At 33.5% G+C, this 15,796-nt stretch overlaps 1 long non-coding RNA gene across 10 annotated transcripts; it reads right to left on the bottom strand.

Annotated features, from left to right (window-relative positions):
• Positions 1–5,656: 5,656 nt before the first annotated feature.
• Positions 5,657–10,445, bottom strand: LOC146937654 (uncharacterized). 10 transcript variants are annotated; one of them, XR_015031002.1, is made up of 5 exons: positions 10,160–10,421; positions 9,800–9,933; positions 9,535–9,595; positions 8,619–8,805; positions 7,400–7,814 (listed from the first exon to the last, which is right to left on the bottom strand). It is a non-coding gene; the product is annotated as an uncharacterized LOC146937654 (long non-coding RNA). The 10 variants fall into 10 exon arrangements; XR_015031003.1 differs by having other exon boundaries at positions 8,628–8,805; positions 10,160–10,420; XR_015030995.1 differs by lacking the exons at positions 7,400–7,814; positions 8,619–8,805; positions 9,535–9,595 and adding exons at positions 5,657–6,483; positions 6,651–6,733 and having other exon boundaries at positions 10,160–10,423.
• Positions 10,446–15,796: the final 5,351 nt, after the last annotated feature.

Raw genomic sequence — 15,796 nt, 5'->3', positions numbered from 1 at the left:
GGTTTGGTGATGATGATTCGGTTATGGATGTTCTTGATGAATTGACTATCGGATTTGTTGGATTTGTGTTGAGAATTGGTTGAATATGTGATGAATTGTAATGAATTCGGTTTGGATTGTGATGATTCTGGGAATTTCGATGAACTAGGGTTCAAGGATGAAGATGAATCTTCATCTTTGTTCTTGAAGAATTTTCGGTTTTGATTCTGTTAGAGGAGAGAGAGAATGTGGAAGTTGTTTGTAGTGATGTGGCTTTCAATCAATGGTCCTTTGACTTGGACTGTGACTGGGCTTTTATAGCTGATGACTGTGATAGCTGGACCAATGAGGAAATGCCATGTGGACTGGACTTGTAACTAACTCCCTTTGGACTAATCTGCAAAAAACTGAAATAAAAGGACTAAAATGCAAAATGACAAAAGAACTAAAATGTAATTAAAATAAAATTGGTAAAAAATGTAATTTGATAATAACGTAAAGTGAAACCAAAAATAAAATCAACAAAAGGACTAAAACGAACCAACTACTAAATGAGGTACTTTAAAGTAACCTCTCTCTGTCAAAATTTCATGTGAAATGACCAAAATGCCCCTAGGGACTAAAATGACTCGAAATGCCTCGAATGCAATTTTAAAATGGTTTTTTTTAACAGGGAATTAAAGCAAGAGTTTACACAAGCAAATTAAAAGACTCAGAGACAATTTTTCAAAGATTGAAAGAAATTTTATCATAGGAAATGACTAAAATGCCCCTAGGGGCTAAACTGACTCAAAATGACTTCAAATGTAATTTTTTTGCAATGGATTTTAACATGGAATTAAAACAAGTACTTATACAAACCAATTGAAAGGACTCAAATAATTTTCAAGGACTAAAATGAATTTGGATGCAGGAAATGACTAAAATACCCTTTTTCATGAATTTTGCAAATAATGTTGAAATAAGATGCAGAGAAAGATGCAATTGATCAGAGACAAATTCAAATGACTTGGAATGCAAGAAAAATATTTTTGGATGACTTGAAATGCAAAGAATCATAGACAAATACACAGTTGAAAAGATTTTTAAAGCTAAATTGAGAGATAAAGCAGAGTAAAATGTCAGTGTAAAATAATAGCAAATTGGCAATAGACATATATCAAAGATGGAAAAATATTCTGAGCAAGTATTTTTAGGTCCAAAATTAGGGTATAACAGACTATTCCTTGGAAAAGACAAGTAAATATATAATCATCAAAAGAGAAAACTAGAACATCATCAAAAACACATGAAAACTAAGACTATATGAACTTCTAGCACGTTAATATTACGATGTTCTGTGCGATGTTCCAACACCAGATGCACAAATACGAAAGTTGAGTTTAATGTTTAAACATCATGCAAACCAACACAAAATACACAAAAGTAAAAGACAAGAAAATAAAAGGCACAGGAGAATTGTTAACCCAGTTCGGTGACAAACACACACCTACTCTGGGGGCTACCAAGCCAGGAAGGAAATCCACTAGTGTAGTCCTTATTCTAAGTTCTGAGCAAACTCCTCGTTTACAACTCTAGACCTAGGACCTACCCGTCTTAACTTCAATCTAGGAACTCCTACATCTGAGATCCCATCTCTCTTTCCTCAATCAATCACAACCCCTATGATTATCAGATTACTACTCAATATGGTGAAGTTACCTTCAAACAATAAACTACCTCTATGCTTCAAATCTTAGGAGTAGCAACAACTTACAACTCAATAAATTAGTGATATGCTTGCATCAAGGTGATACAAGAAAGGTTCACAATTAAAAACTAAAACGGCTTAATTGCATGTTTGATCCCTTATGTTTATTTTAGTTTTCAAGTTGGTCCCTTATGTTTTAAAAGTTTCAAGTTGGTCCCTTACGTTTTAAAAGTTTCAAGTTGGTCCAAAACGTTACTCACGTTGAAATAAGTTAGTCCCTTCAGTCACTTAATGTTTAAAAATTTGGATTGACAATATGGGTGATGGAACTTAACTTATTTAGAAATTCAGTTTTAAAACATTTTTTTAATTTTTTTTGTTTTATTAAACTCAATATTATGTCGCGGAAGGGACTAACTTATTCCAATGTGGGTAACGTTTTGGACCAACTTGAAACTTTTAAAACGTAAGGGACCAACTTGAAACTTTTAAAACATAAGGGACCAACTTGAAAACTAAAATAAACATAAGGGATCAAACATGCAATTAAGCCAACTAAAACTCAGTCCTTATCATGTATCAAAGCGATACAAGAAAAGGCTCATAAATAACAGAGACTCAAAACGCTAAAAAGCTCTAATTTTCAATGACGGCTTGAATGTTGAATTAGGTCTTGCAGTCCTGTATAAATACTGAAGCAGTACGAGCTTGATAATCTTGTTGGGCATCAAAATCAAATCAGTAACAAATATAGAAACTCCTAAAAAGTAGGAACATCTTTACTCTTTAGGAACCGTCAAACATAGCACCAAAGATTCCTAAAATAGAGTTCGGGTATGCTCCATTTAGGCTAAGCTCCATTTACTCCATTTAGGGTTTGGATGCAAGACATGTGGCAAAAAAATATCTAACGGTTGAGATTTTAAATTAAAAAATAAATATTTGTTTAATAAAAATACATAATAATAACAAAAAAATCATGTTTCCTTCTTCTCTCATATCACATCAACCTTTTTTTATTTTTTAATTTAAAATCTCAACCGTTAAATATTTTTTTGCCACATGTCTTGCATCCAAACCCTAAATGGAGTAAATGGAGCTTAGCCTAAATGGAGCATACCCGAACTCCCTAAAATATTGTCTATACTTTAGGATCAAATCTCCTAGCTGATTCTGGACAAAAACGTGTTACTTAGCCAACAAGAAATAAGGCGTGGATTCCTTAATAAGATAAAGCGCGTGTATAGCTAAGCACATAAGCAAGGCACACTGAACCGTGCCAAGATGTTGGAACATCATATCCAACATCGTACAAGATGCCAAGATGTTGGAACAACATATCCAACATCGTACAAGAGTATTTGTTTTAGCAAAAATGAGGCCAATACTTCAAATACCCAACAATCTCTCCCTTTAGCAAATTTTTGGCTAAAACAAACTGAGGCCATAAAAAAAAGGTAGAGAGATACCAAACAACCATTTCTTCAATCATCTTGAGCACACATCCATGAAGAAAAGGCAGCACATCAAAAAGAATATCTAAAGAGATACCACAAAGACTTCTTCAAATCATCATAAACACACAACCATGAAGAAGAGTATGACATTTTCAAAAACTACTTCCAGAACATTCTTTCAATGAAAAGTTGCAGAAAATAATATCACTAAAGAAAATTCAGAGACATGCAGAAAACTATAGAGATACCACATATAAATCTTTTGTCACTCAACTTAATCAAATAGAAATGAAGAGAATATGACACTTCTCAAAAAACAACTATTTTCAATTTTTCAAACAAACTTTACCAGGAACATGGTAAACAGGAGAGAAGGTATCACTAAAGAAAAATCAGAGGCATGCATCAACGGATTAAGAAAAACTTTGCCTCACAGAAAACAGTACTCATCAAGGGAAAAATAAATTCCCTCACACACATGTAACTGGATGTTCCAACATCGTATACCACATCAGAAAGGGAAAAATAAATTCCCATCAACAAGGAAAAATTGAATTTCCCAACGTTGACAACTAGATGTTTAAACATCCTCCATCACATCCTACCAAACATCTTGAGCTCCTCCAAACACACTTCATAGTATCACTCCCCCTCAAAATAACAACCTATGAGTGAATACTAACACATAAAACTCTACTACTCCCCCTGAACACATGCATATATAAGAATGGAAACCCAAAACTATTAATGCAAGAATAAAGGAATACTTCAAGGTCACACATAGAATGTTCCAACATTCAATAAAACATTAATCAGGGAACATGCACAGAAAAATCCTACTTCAGTGACAAGAGACTGAGGGAAAACTTCATAGGCAAACAGAGTGATGCAACATCAGTGACAACATCAACAAGCAAATGATACCAAACCAGAAATTGAAAATAAATGCAAAAATCAGGCATACAGGCATACATTTATAGGTAAAACATGCATACATGCATACATTTACTCCCCCATTTTAGCCACAAAATATGCCAAAATAAATTCTTCATGCATATAATCATCAGGAAGTACCAGAAGAACATGGGATCACAGACCAGAACAGGCACACTAGGTGCTCAGAGATAGCCAGGGATTAGCCCTCACACAAAGACGTGCAACAAGGAATTAAGAATAGCACGTATTACACAACAGATTTTTATAGATCCTCATGCAGGAAAATCCCCAGTTTGCCTCTTAATTTTTCAAACTGCTTAACATCTAGTGCTTTGGTGAAGATGTCTGCCAATTGTTCCTCTGTAGCAACATGTTCAAGCGTCACTACCTTCTCTTCAACAAGATCCCTGATAAAGTGATGACATATGTAAATGTGCTTAGTCCTACTATGTTGAATGGGATTCTTGGAAATATTTACTCAAATTGTCACAGTATCAAGTGACATCACAATCATTCTAGTATACAATCAACTAGATTTCTCCATATCAAATACATGTACTATATAAGTTTCTTGATGCACAAAATCTCAATTAAATAATAATTTTGCAAATCAAGACAAACTTTGTGCATGCAACGTATTTAATTTCAAATATTTCCATGATCAATAAATTTTATAATATCTTCAGGAGTTTTAATAGTATTTACATCATTATCATAAAATCGATTCTAACAAATTCATTTCCAATTCTTTAAAATGGACATATGATGTCAGTTCTTCAATATCTCATGAAAATTAACTCATTCAGAGAGTTTCATATACTTATCACTATCATGTGAGTCATGCAAATATATTGCAACATATCTTTCATATAAATTGAGCCTTTCGTGTGGTACTAAACTTAATCAAACAAGAAAAAGTTCTTGAATTCACTTCAGGTGAATATGTCTCTTAAAAATAAAATGTAGATATTTACCATTCACTTCCTGCAAATATATCAAACTCTACATGTATGTATATTACAAATACTAGATCATCGACCCGTGCTGACGCACGGGTCATTCAAAAGAAAAAATATAGCGCAAATATGAAAGTAAACATTTTACCTGAATCGAAAAAATAGTATAATTCAATTCATAAAATAAATTGGAAAACCTTTGTAATGTGCCATATTAAACAATTTCCACGACATCGACCCTGTTACGGTAACATAACATATAAATTTAATGACATATTTTATTGAAGAAAAGAAAATCCATCGTCCGTCGACATAAAAATAGTACCAAAATGCACTAACAACAATACTACAAAACCAAGTGCTACACATTACGGAAAACTTCTTTGTAGACCACATTTGTTGTCACATCAGTATCTTTGACCAGTGCTATCGCACGGGTCTATTAAAATTCAAAAGCAATAAAATTTCTTCAAAAAGAAAACTTAATAGCGATGAAATATTGAAATGGAAATCATCATAATATACATTTTAAATAACATTTAAATTAAATTGACATGAAAATTATCATAATATATCCTTTCAATGGCAACTTAAATTAAAATAGTAAATTTGTACATGATAAGTTCGCTCAATCAAACTTACATCAAAGTAATCTGGAAGATAATAATGCACAATTAAAATACTTAGCTTCAATATACATTTGAAAGAGGAAAAATAGAGTTTATAAATATAAAATGGCTTAACAACATCAAATTCAAATGATACCGAAATCATGATAAAGATTGAGATTTGAATGAAGACTGACTATATTACTAAGCAAAACTAAATCAATGTAATTGTACTCATAATGTTAAGGATTGAGATTTGAGAATGAGCTCAAGTCTCATATAATCCCAAACCTACTATCATCACCTGATTTAACAGGATCTTTTGGAGAAGTACTTCCAACTGAAGCTTTCTCAGAGTGTATATGTGACAATTCATCAACAACATCTTTCCTTTCAATGTAAATGATCTCTTTATTATCAACCTCGACCATTTCAACCTTCTCCTTGGTCATTGTGGTTACATCTTCAGCTGCTTTTGCAACAACAGTAATTGCGCTCGACACCCACGAAGCTCTAGTTGATACATAAGGATTGCTCATGATCGCAGATCCAGCATCACTTGCCTTTTGCTCAGCAACAACATAAACGGACTTTATTTATTCAAAAACCTGTAATTTTTCATCCATCTCTCTCACTTTTTCATTTACCATAGCAGTTCGAATACTTAGTTTATCAGTCAAACTGATTTTACGGTCGATAGAAGCAACTGTGGCAGAAGAATTTGAAATCAAGTGATGGCGTTCGTCAAAGGATTTTGCTCTATTAATTGCACCATTTCCTAAAACAAAACCTTTGGCAAGCAGGGTGCTCACCACATTTCCGACCTTCTTAACAGCAGCAGGAGTCTGCTTTTGGTCCTGAGATCAACATTATAGGTTAGCATTATTGATATAAATATTTGATAGTAAATAAACATTGCAAGATGTATGCATTGATTATTTTACATCTTAGAAAATTATCTGCAATTGTGAAGCAATGTTTCAAAACCTGCTAAATAAATGAGTTGAGCATTGCTATTTGGTACCAAGAAAATATGTACACAGGGCACCACTTACAAATCTCCCTATCTACCACCAACAAACCAACACCACTACCAATTTGATTGACCTATAGATAAGAGACCAAAAGCAAAGAAACTCAGAAGTCAATTCCATGAAGGTAGCAATCTATACAAATATTTTCATAAAGTCATCAATCATGAAGACATTTAGAAGAAAAATGTAACACCAAACACTCCCTGGGGCAGCTGATATACACTCACTAAATGGACAGATTAGGAAGAGAAAATTTTACACTAAAAAATCACTAAATGCCTCAGGGGTTTTGTGGCCTTTGTGAGTTAGAAATTAATGTCAGCATAAACATCCGCCTCCCCGTGCACCAGCAGCTATGCACTACCTACGCCAAACCAATGTGCTCCAAAAATTTTGCATTATGTAGAAGAAACAAATCTGCAATTTACAGTGGCATTCCTTTGGTCCAGTGTATAGTTTATCTGCAACCAAAGTTCTATAATCAACAAAAATGTGCAGTATGCTATGACAATATGAAAAACCATGAAAATCTCCAATCACACTCTAAGGGTGCGCCACTATAATTTCTTTATAAATCAGACTTAAAAGTGCAATTAGACCAAACATAGTATGTTGCGACAATCAAACTGATATTCAATTAGACTTACCTTATTATGTGCATGTGTTCATTTGATGAGTAACCTTTCAAACCTCCACATTTATCTCATTATTGCAAGGTAATCTACTTAAGAATGAAACAAAACTTTAAGTTTTGAATATTCAAAAGTATAGCGAAAAAGGAAAGAATGAAATAAAAGAACTGGAACTCAAAGCAAGGAAAGAGATTAAAGAACATTCAAAATTGAAAAAAGAGTCACATATGGGATCACATACATGACAGGAATCATCTTGAGTGCTATCTTATACATATTTAACAAATACTAATATTATTTCTATAGAAACAAAAGTACATACCTTTGAAATTGGATATACTACCCAAACATAAATCCAAACAGCGCCAAGAAGGTTCGATGATGGAAGGAAGAAGAATATGAAATTCAACTTTTAGAAAGTATCCAAAACATTCTTTAGTAGAATCAGATCAGAGGTTTTAATCAGATCTGAGGTTCCGTCAATGAACATATGTCACAAACCATCTTTCTTCATTAGCGTACCTGAATTAGAGGGTATATCAGAGTCTTCACCATTAATAATACATGTGAATTCGGTGTCGTTTTTTTTCTATCAAAAACCATCCAACCATCAACATCTGAAATTTATAAATAACCAAGAGGTATACTTCATACAATTTGCTGGAAATCAATGATATACATCAGATTTTTTAATAATTTATTAAAGTAGAATTGCTTACACAATCAAAGTCAATCATTAAAATATGCATATTCAATAAAGAGTGCAAGTAGACATATTAGTATGCAATTAGTGGACGTAATTGCTACAAACTAACACATATTATAGAAAAACTGCTATTTTACGTATGGATTGTATCATGGTGTAAGTTATGCTCGTGGATCCATGGCTTAAGGTTTTAGCATCCATTAAGGTAGTGGGTTTTAACAGATATAGCTATAATCAACATTCTATATAGGAAAATACTTCAAGACATTATGTGGCTTTATATACCTATTACTCTTTTTAGTCGACGCTTTAAGTAGAAATACATAAGTTGTAAAGCATCATGGAGGTCTTTTTTTTTTTTTTTTTTTACGTTTTTCGATAGCATGCCTTAAGCAACATGTTTTTCTGTTTACATTTATAAGTTTTCCTCACTCAATTCAAGTTTACGTCAACGGCGTGAAATTGTCGTGGCTGTCATGTATGTATTCTAATAGGAAAATAGACACCAATCCAAATAATTTAAATGACATGATATATACGGCAGATTTCATATAAGAAAACGACACAGAAATTTCGAACTACGATTTCATGTATGTACTCAATAATTGCGAGATCAATACCTTACGTACCATGTTTTGCTGTTCACATTTATAAGTTGCCCTCACTCAATTCATCTCTTTGTCAACTTTCTTATATGAAAACAACAGTTCTATGGCAGCTTATATATGGCATGATATATGTGGAAGCTTTCTTATATGAAAACGACAAAACTTTAAAGCTGGAAGATACTGTCAGATAAGTTTATACCTGAAAGATATCTCACGTAAGTTTTGGCTGGAAGACATTATTATCAGATAAAACTACCACTTTCAATCGATTTCAACAGATGATGCACAAAATGTCTCAAACAGGTTCACATTTCATTCGATTCAACAATTCAAGTTCGCACAAAAACCATCCAAAACAGACACGAATCCAAACAACCAAAACGACATGCCAAAAAGGCAGATTCATGTAACAAAACAACACAGAATTTTAAAGATGTTTCAAAAGATAGACTGACAACAAAACAAAGGCATTAACATGACACTTGATGATCTTAGTCCTTGCAAGAATATCACTTGGCTACATGGAACTTCAAACCTTGATAAAATCATTAATATTTGAAAGCAACAGCAAAAACAAAACATGAAATGCAAATTGCAATAAATTAACCAATAAGAATAAAAATTGCAAGACAGTTAGCAAATAATGAGTGTAACAATGTTCTCTTGTATGTGACTATCCAATTAATCCTGAAATCAAGGTCTAGCAAAAATTTAGAGCATAAATTGAAATGAGATTATCAAATACTAAAACATGGTTTATAAATTTAGCATTAAAAAAATCAGAAAAAAGGAATATTAAATGCAAAATAAGTAACATTGTTAAAAACTTAAAAAGAAACACATTATCAACATGGATTCCATAAAAATAAAACCATGTCAAACCAAGGTTTCTTTAGATTAAAATGAATAATATTGCTAGGTAAGGTACCTCAAAGACACTGAGTTGCACAAATATCTCTCTAAGGGATAGCCCTTTTATTCACACACACCTATCAACAACAATGTCATTCTCATTAGTAAGGTAACAGTGAGTTGCTTATATCAGTAATTAATCCATACAAACCACATTCAATTTTAGGTCCATATAAAATTAAGGTTATTACCTCGTTAAAATATATCATACAGATTATAATGCATTTAATCAAATGAGGATAGAATCCAACAGTTGGAATGCAATTGAAAATATAGCTCACCTTTTGTTCTTCCCCCAACAGAGGGAAGCAAATTATGCAACAGGCATCACTTTCAATTACACAACAGAGATGACGACATATGCGAACATGAATCAAGTAATCAAGACAAACTTCAGAATTTGGGTAGAAAGTTGCTGCAAACATCAAAAAAAGGAAAGTGTGAAGAATAAGAAGAAGAAATGAATCAACTGGGAAGAAGGTAATTTGTTGGCCAAAATAAGATAGTCCTAATCATTAGTGACTAAAAGTGATGCTTCACAACTTGATCTGTTGAGAAAGTTTTCGGAGAACAATTCAAAATTTATCAAGATTTAACATTTCTATCATCCTTTCTGTTTGTAAAAAGTAATCCCTCATTACCATGTTCATGCATTAAAGTAGCCCAAACACTGTTGATTGTTTAATATTTTGCGAGATATCTCTAAGTCCAACTAAAAAAATTTCCTTCACAGGACCTATAATCATTGCTAGCCCCTGTAACAAACAACAAATAGAAAAAATCAATCATCTCCAAAGAAGAAATTTTTTGCGTTTGGATTCAAATTAGGATCAAACCATAAACCAATAGCTCTAAAAAATATCTTAGGACTAACTAATGATAAAAATCAGAGATTCCAATCATTTTAATGATAAATTTGAAAAAATCAGAATAAATTGAAATAAGCAGAGAAGGAAGATGTGATTAGAAAAATTAGGGAAAGAAGATATATATAAACAGAAATAACAAATGAATATTATGAGAATTTGAAATAATGTTTTAAAATAGAATAATTATTGTTCACTAAAGCTATAAAAATTTGAAAAATTGAAGAATCAAAGAGTGATTGACATGAACACATCTGAGAATCAATTTCAAGAGAATGAACACAAAACATATCATAAAAATTATAAAGGGGGATGCCCCCTTTATAATTTCAAGAAAATCAATTTCAAGAGAACGAACACACCTTCTTTCATAAGCACCACAAACGTATTCACGCCACACTCGCCACCAAATCGCAACCGTATTCACCGTCGAAATCGCGGATTTGACATCCAGAGTAGGTACAGAGGGAGAGGAAGCGTTTATTTGTTTTCCGTGATTTTTTTGTTCTTATGTTTCTTGTGGTATTCTGTTGTTTGCGGCTTATGTTTATCCGTTTAGTTGTTTTCCTTGATTTTTTTGTTCTTATGTTTCTTGCGGCTTTTTTTTCTCCTCTAGCTGTTTCGTAAAGGGTTAAAACAGGAATTTTAGTCATTAGGGTTTAGGAAAAATTAGGGCTTCAAAATTGGCTTGGGACAACTTTTATATATAGAATAGATAATTCTCTTTCGCGCGAAAAATCATACATATCCAAGTAACTTCACATCTACAAGTGTGCGGACTACAAGACCAAAAAGTTCAGATTTACCAAGCGAGTTGATTTCACTATAATTATCTCTTTCCATCTGCAAATATTTTCTTTTTCTATAATATTTTATAGACTTTAATTTTTTATCCTCATTATCACTCATGACATATAGCGCTATGTTATAAGCAAAAGCATTGTCAATGTTGACTTTCATTTTGGTTCCACCTCATTCCATTCATGACATAATTTATCGAGATCTCTTTCTTTTTCATAAATTTCAGGCACCTGATCAATTCTTCTGGAAATTAAAAATCAATTATGTCAGACGACTCTTTTAGAGTTTAGACATCCTCATTTGGGTTATTTTTCCTTCTAGCTCCTTTCTTGTTTGAGGATTTTTTTATATGTGGAACCGATTGGTCTACCACGCTAGATGCGCGGTTGGGACTCATTTGCAATAATCCGATAGGGACATCTATTTCAATTGGAGCATTAGCAGCTCCAATTGGACATCTATTTCAATTTGCAAATGAGTTATATCTCGAGGATCAAGATGAAACAATAATATTTCCTTTCAAATAATTCATTTGAACTTCAGGTTCACATTTTCAGCTGCTTATTATCTCCCCCTAATATTGGAAAAAACTAATTCATCAATTGATAATCAGTCTATTGGGCTGTAAACAAGTTGGCTCAATACAATTTATAATAGATGAAGATTTATATCAAATAGATTTTCCCAATATTCTTTCCAGATCTATCTAAATGCATTATATTGGAGCAATTATAATAGACACAACACATCCAAAAGTTTACTTAGATAAGAAATATTAACCTAAAATAAATTATAAAATAAGGGGAGGACTTACATCTGGTAACTTGTTGGCTTGATGCGAATCAATATATCAACATACATGAATGTTGATTCCCAGAGTAGAGTTTAGAAGATATGGTCTCATAAGCATCAATCATACAATTAACTTTAGACGTCTAAAGAATGGATCTTCAAGTCCATTTTACGAGGATATGCTACAAGTTGTGCAATATAAATTTCAACTGATAATTGATACTTATCAAATGTTTTTTGAAAAGTTCAGAAAATAAACTCTTAGTCAACTTAGTTGAGAAAAAAATTATTTCACAAACTTCTTGGACCGTCAATATATTCCTAAGGACCTAAAAGACCTCCAGAAGGGCTTTTAGACCCTCTTAGAGGCCTTAGCGCCCTCCAAAAGGGCCCTAAAGCCCAAGGCGCGTCCTCCCTAGGGCGCCGCCTCAAGATGCTTCTAGAAACCTCTAGAGCACGCCTAAAATACCAAAATACCCTTGTTACTTGCTGCCTAAGTAACCACAAATCCGGCCCATAGAGGGTTATAAATACAACCCTTGAGAGTCTTCTCAAGGCATGACCAATACAATACAAACCCTAATTCTTATTGTACGTTTTGGCAAGTACAGTTGGCGCTGTCTGTGGGAAGAGGTAAAACTAACCTTGACCACGTTTCTGAATTGTAAACATTTGGAAATCCTAAACCCTAATTCTGAATCGTAGCCTCTAATCTGCGATTCGGAATCCCTAACCAACTACATAAAACTCCTAAATCGCATCTCCCATCGTGATTTAAGAATCCAACCTCGATGTCTCTCCGATGAGTTATTGTTCCTTGGCCGCCATAGGTTTCACCACGCCTCCTTTCAAGTTTACCACCGTGAGACCGTTTTTGCACAATTATTTGGTCCGGTTTGTATCGTTGTTTGTTCTAAGGAAACTACAGAAAAACGAGAGTCTTGATCGAAGCTTTCCCAGGTTAAAAAGTCTCTTAACAGGACCATTGATAACCAGGTTCTACCTTTCAATTACTCACGTATCCATCTTATTGCCTCTTTTATTGAATCTTTTATATGTATATTAAGAAAACTACAGCAAAGGGAACATCAATCTAAAGCTGTTTATGGCGTTTTCATAAATTCATTTAATTCATCTTTCAAATAAGAAGCGGTGTTGTTATATTTATTTGCGTGATAATTATATATTGCTTGTGTGTATGTCGTTGACTTTTATTTGAGCTAACATAAAGGTTTCAGTGTATTAGACCTCATACCAAATCTCTAACAAAAACAATGAACTGTTTATGTTTAGTTGATAATGACTTTTATAATTAAGCTTCCTGTTCAAAGTTTTTGTCAATAGGTGGTATAGATTTACCTTATTAGTCAGCAAGGATATCGAAACAAGATGTAAAGGGATATTGTTGGAGTTGAAATCTAACTAAGACTATGATTACTAATTTCTTTCCTTTAATTCTCTTTCATTTTTTTAATTTCCCCCATATACTTGGATCTTGATTGGCTTCTCTCTATGTTAACATAATGCGAATGTTTTGTTTCGAGGCAATTAGCTGGTTACAATTAAATATACAACTTGATTAAACCACATGAAGAATTATTTTATAGTTATACTATATAGTGCTATGTGCTTGGCATTGTAGATATGTGCAAGTTGTTAGCGGCTAATCCACAAGAGTAATTATAATGCGTGAAAGTCTTGCTTTTTGAACCAAGTCCATCAAAGATAATCATTTTTGTTAGATCTTTTACATCCATTTGGCTTAAAAAAGTATATACAATGAACGCCAGTTTATCCCCCCGTGGCACTGAACGCCCTTTCTACCCCTCGTGGCTCTGAACAGTTATCTATGGCAACCTTAAATGGGCTCTGAACAAAAGAAGCAGCTTACATAAATTCTGCACACTATGTTCATCTACAAATATACAACCTATGCTATGAAATTTGACGCAATAGAAAAAGTTCATCTCGTCAAAAATATTCTCCACAACACCATAAAAAGTCAAGAGTTATCAAAATATTATCGCCAGCAATCGCCAGAAAACGACTGAAATAAACGCACCACGAAGCTAAATAAAGGACAGACTTTGATGGAGACAATAAATAACCAGAAACAACAGTATGATCACCCAAAGGAAACAGAATCACAGATACCACTGACAAACAATCGACAAAACGAAGCAAAATAGAGCGCAACACTACAAGGAACAAAAATAAAAATTGCAGCACGAATAAAAGACGAAGAAATACTAAAATACAAAGTACCAAGAAGGACTCGCTCGCTTTAAGTACAAATCCAAAATAAAAATCATAAAGTACTTAGGAAGCCATGTACAACTCGCCACATCCTACTCAGAACTCTCACTCTTCTACTATTCTACTTTATTCGGATATAACTACTACGAATTCTACAAAGGAATTCTACATTCAAAGGGAGCCTAAAAACGTCGACCTTGTACAAAGCTCTGAACGCCATTCCGTCAACCCTAGATGGGGCTCATAATGTCGTCATTTCGTACTACAACGCCAAAAAAGAGGCTCACCCATACCATATACCATGAACTCGCTGAAGAACATGCAAATGCAGATATAGCCCATCTGCCATTATCAAAAGAGAAACGTCATAATTAATCAATTCGCCTTGTCCCAAGACTCGTGCTTGGGGAGCTGTGAATGGTCAACCTATAAAACAAATCGAATACATACTCCCTGGGGGGCTTCGAAAGTAAATGGAATCACCCTAGGGGGCTCTCCGAAATCAGACAATAGACATCCAAACACGCGCACGAAATATAAGCAAAGCATAGCCAAGTTTTTTAAACAAATTAATCACTTCGCCTTGTCCCAAGACTCGTGCTTGGGGGGCTGTGGACCGTCAATATATTCCTAAGGACCTAAAAGACATCTAGAAGGGCTTTTAGACCTCTTAGAGGCCTTAATGCCCTCCAGAAGGGCCCTAAAGCCCAAGGCGCGTCCTCCCTAGGGGGCCGCCTCATGATGCATCTAGAAACCTCTAGAGCACGCCTAAAATACCAAAATACCCTTGTTACTTGCTGCCTAAGTAACCACAAATCCGGCCCATAGAAGGCTATAAATACAACCCTTGAGAGCCTTCTCAAGGCATGACCAATACAATACAAACCCTAATTCTTATTGTACTTTTTGACAAGTACACTTATGGTTGTGAGTTGACAACAAACATACATGTGATCATGTAGTTGATGCATCAATAAAATCATAAAATATCTAAGTGATCCATATGATAGATGTGTTAATTTACAAATATCACCTTATATAAGATCTATCAATTTTTTCAACTTTCTTTGAGAACCAATAGTACATAAATATTATTGGTTTAAAGAATCTTTTGGTTCTTCAATAAATGTACATAGAAATTATTAACTATTTTCGCATCATAATAGATCCGAGATAACCAACCGGTTTTGCCAACGAATATGCGCGTTTCAATTGTACTAATATAAGTGCAGTAAAAACCAAAGAAACGAGTAACTTTTCCACTACACTAATTTTCTTCATCGTGTATTTCGTAATATAAAGATATTTAACATCTCCATTTTTTTTATATGATATTCATTTAGATTAATATCTTAAAATTCAATAAAATTTATAAGAATGCAATCTTAATATGTAATATTGCTCCTCCATGTAACAGTACAATTGCTCTTGAGGAGTCTTCATTAGTCATGCAGTTCTTAGGGAACTATATCATAAATGATCAAGATAAATCATTTTTTGAGCAACCCTTCCCGGATTGTTTAATAACTCAAGAATGAGCATTTAAAACATTTGTAAACTTCT

The sequence above is a fragment of the Medicago sativa genome, chromosome 3 (assembly GCF_051527215.1).
Source record: "Medicago sativa cultivar Bolivia chromosome 3, Bolivia_mono, whole genome shotgun sequence".
Lineage (NCBI taxonomy): Eukaryota > Viridiplantae > Streptophyta > Magnoliopsida > Fabales > Fabaceae > Medicago > Medicago sativa.
Note: the sequence above shows the minus strand (reverse complement) of the source record. Positions and strands in the feature narration are given on the sequence as shown.